General features: G+C 37.7%; 1 long non-coding RNA gene across 1 annotated transcript; it reads right to left on the bottom strand.

Moving 5' to 3' along the window:
- Nucleotides 1-1,645, bottom strand: LOC122302051. The gene is made up of 2 exons (XR_006240304.1): nucleotides 1,282-1,645; nucleotides 1-694 (listed from the first exon to the last, which is right to left on the bottom strand). It is a non-coding gene; the product is annotated as an uncharacterized LOC122302051 (long non-coding RNA).
- Between the last annotated feature and the right edge of the window lie 2,436 nt (nucleotides 1,646-4,081).

Raw genomic sequence — 4,081 nt, 5'->3', positions numbered from 1 at the left:
TATGAAAAATACATTACCCATTCATATTATAGGTTTCCTATGTTGTTCACGAGATCATTCATAAATTTGGATTTGTGGTCCATATGCATCCATTTGACCTACAGGATATAGTCTTCTACAAAATAAAAATAAAAAATAAAAAAAACCTTTATAGCTAAACAAAATAAATGCTATAAAATAAAAATCTAGAACAAAGTGACAAAAATGAAAAAAGACGGTATGTACAAAATTCTTTCTTTTGTGACCCTTCCGTATATTTTACCCTTCCGTATTTTTCCAGCCACTTCTCCTCGGTTGCATATCTCCACTTCTCTACATTATTGTCCAACCATCCTACTTAGAGCTTGATCTTTGGATTTCTCAATCTGATCTTTCATATTTGAAAGATCACACAGATCGTGCAGAATATGTGTGTGCACAACCATATTGCGAGTCTATTATAGTTTCTACATGGTCCTGATTACAATGCTCTATTCCAAAGGAGAGTTCAAAGGAGAAAGCACATCCAAATTAGAGTGTTCTTATTAACAGATCATTTAAACGTATGTAAAGTAAAAAATAAAAGAGAAACCTAAGAGATTCACAAAGATTTTAATTTTTTTCTTAAACCAATAGGCGACAATGAGTAGTGGGAGAATAATTGTCCTGCTTTTAAATTAATATAGGCTACGTACCATCAAATATGTACAACTTCCTGCAAAAACCAAGAACAGTTTCAGGAAAACTCAAGTTATCATTTCTATAACAAGCATTGGTGAAGTGAATAATTGCAGGAAGTGAATTATCAAATAAAAAGTTAACAATTTGCAGCTTAAAAAATGAATTAGCAGTTTAGCAACCAATTCTGGATCCATCTCAAATGTAGATATAGTCTGGAGAAGAATTTTACTTCTGGTTGCTAAGGGACAATGAAGAATACATATTCTCCACCACGATGAGAAAGCATGTGAAAGAAGTCAAAGAGTTAAAGTTAATAGAGATGTCAATAACAAGTAAACAATTTTTTTTAAACTATGATGAGAGTAAATTGATTATGAAAATCCTTAGTGAATCAAAAAGTTAAATAAGATAGCTGCTTGAAGGAATCTAGATGCAAAAAAATTGAAACTTGTAGATTGATCCAATGCTAGAACAAGTGGAACAAAAATATATCACACCAAAAACTTAAGTACAGATGCATTAGAATGCAGAAATCTAGTTTCATACTAACTGGATTCATATCTCTTCAACAGCATGCATAAAAGACAACCAAAAAACAAAAAAGGCTTAAAGACTTCTAACCTTCATCACAAGTGAGCATGTGATTTTCAATACAATACTACAATCCATTGGTAAAAACCCTAATCCTCTGTTTTCACGATGATGGCCATATCGAGAGTTTGATTTGGCATGGGCGAAATGATCTGGATCTGCAGAAGAACACGAGGGACCTTGAAGAGAGGGACAATGTGAGAAACAGATAGAGGGTGAGAGAAGGGAGAAATCAAGAAAGGGAGAGTGAGAGAAAAGGACAAAGAGAGATAGGGAGAGAGTGTGAGACCGAGGTTAGGTATCATTTTGTGATTTTTATAAAGAGAGAGAGCACAAGATAGAGAGGGAGAGATGAATGTAGAGAGAGAAGAGAGACACTCAACGGCTAAGTGAGGCGATGACGGCAACGACACGGCAGTAGCACAACGTAGGAAGGGGTTTAGTGCACAACGTGATGGAGACAGAGACAAGAATGGAGACAAAACACTGACTATCAGGATGTAGCAGAAAGAAATAGAAGGGTGGAAGTTCAAAATATGTTAGCGGCCATCAAGTTTTACTATAAACACTTAAAAATTGCCACAATGAGTTTTGGCGATAATTCTACCGCCGTAAAATTTGTTGTTATTTTCCTTCCCTTACCAGCAGTTCTATTACGGCAACAAAAAGTCACTGCAAAAATTCAAATTTGTGGCGTTTTTCCCCGTCGCTGAAAAGAAAACATCGTTACAGTATAAATCATTTTTTGTGACTAAGTTTGGAAACTGTTCATAATGAAATAAAAACCAAATTTGCTACGGCAATTTTGATTGCACCGCAATAAAATACTATTAGGAACGATTTTTGTTACAACGAGTATGAAATCATAACATAAATCGCTAGAATAAGCCTTTTTTCTTGTATTGAATCATCGTTTCATGAAGTATTTAAACTCATTATTAAAACCTCATCATAATTTATATTCTTGAAATTAATATCCACATAACACCAAAATATCATAATATCCATATAGAAGTGTCCTCTCTAGTTTTTCTCTCTAGCTTTGCTTGGAGAAAGTAGAGGTGGTGGCGCGTCCCTGTTCTTTTGAAATGCGGATTCTTTATTTTTGTTTTGGTAAAAAGTAGCATTCTTCTGTTGTAGACTACTACAATGGATAATCTGCATAATTTGTGGAGTAATCTTCGTTTGAGTGAGGAAGAGGATGCGGCCATTGTGATTGAGGAAGATGTAGTGTCAGAGGTTAAAAGGAAGGGTGATTGTAGTTTGATTGGTAAAATATGGAATGATAGACAGTTTGGAAAGCAGGTGGTGGAGTCTACTTTGACAAAGATTTGGAGCCTGAGTAAACTTACTGTATTACGGGAGGTTGGGAGAAATATGTTTGTGGTGATCTTTGCAACTCATGCTAACAAGCAAAGGATCGAAGACGGGAGGCCATGGCTCTTTGATGGTTAGTTGTTTGTCGTTAATCCTTTTGATGGTCTCACCCCATTACATGATTTGAAGTTTGATATTGCATCTTTTTGGGTGCAATTCCATAATCTACCTCTATTCGGGATGAATAGGGAGGTTGGTGTAAGATTGGGTAGTTCAATTGGGGAGGTCCAAGGAGTCAATGTTGATGAAGATAATGTAGGGTGGGGAAGTAGTTTACGAGTCAAAATTATGATTGATTTGAAGAAACCTCTTGCTAGAGGCAGGACATATACACTAAATGGTGTCAAAGTCTGGAGTCTAGTGCAGTAGGAAAAGCTCCCACGATTTTGTTTTACTTGTGGTCGAATTATTCATGATAATGCCAAATCAAGACAGATCCCTCACCACAATTTGGTGCATGGCTGCATGCTGATTCCAGATCTAAGAATAGGTGGGAGTCATCTCATGAGAATAGCAAGAAGTTGTTCACGAGTGCTGGGGAGGAGATGGAGCAGAACCTGGTGACGGAGTAGCTGTCTCGGTGGAGAGGAAGAGTAACAGTTCTTTTGTTGATGAGGATATATTGAATTTAGCCACAAGTTCAGTTGCTGTTAGAGAGCATTTAAATATACAAGCCGTTACTGACTGTTATGGTCGGGAGGCTTACATTCCTGTTGATAATGTGGAAGGGCTGGTGCCTAAAGGTTCTGAGGTGGTAACAGTAACTGTTGATGGACTACATGTTGGGCTTACTGCAGGGCCATCATCTGGGCTTGCTGCAGGGCCATCATCTGGGCCTGCTACTGGGCCTCTAATTAGGCATGTTGGTGGGCCAAAGATGCATGATCCAATCATTGAAGCCCAACGTACTGAGAGTTCGACTCACAACAATATGTTGTCCAAAAGCAAGGCAGAATTACTAGAAGAACTTGGAAGGATAAAGCAAGACGGCATGCTACTATGGAGGGATCAAAGAAGAAAAGAACTATGGAGGAGATTTCTAGAGGCAAAGCTATTGTTGTTGGCAAAAAGCGAGGTAAAATTTCTGCCCTTTCCATTGATGATGGTGTTTGCCTTAAGAAGAGTAAGCATGAGGGGAGGGACACCAATGTTTTGGTATCGGCAGTGGCTGTGCATCAGCCCTGCCAAAATCAATGAGTTTCATAAGTTAGAATTCCTGTGGGCTTAGGAACTCACTGGGAATTCAAACCCTTTCTAACTTAGTCAGAAAGGAAGTTCCCGAGTTTTTGTTTCTTCAAGAGACAAGGCTACATGCTCGAGTAATGGAAAAGTTGAAATTCAGGTTGGTGTTCTATGGTTGCTTAGCAGTTAGTTGTGAAGGCAGGAGTGGTGGGATAGCTCTATAATGGAAGAAGCAGTTTAAAGAAGAAGTACAAAATTTTACTAAATTCTA

The sequence above is a fragment of the Carya illinoinensis genome, chromosome 1 (genome assembly GCF_018687715.1).
Source record: "Carya illinoinensis cultivar Pawnee chromosome 1, C.illinoinensisPawnee_v1, whole genome shotgun sequence".
Lineage (NCBI taxonomy): Eukaryota > Viridiplantae > Streptophyta > Magnoliopsida > Fagales > Juglandaceae > Carya > Carya illinoinensis.
This window is presented reverse-complemented; position numbering and strand designations above follow the sequence as displayed.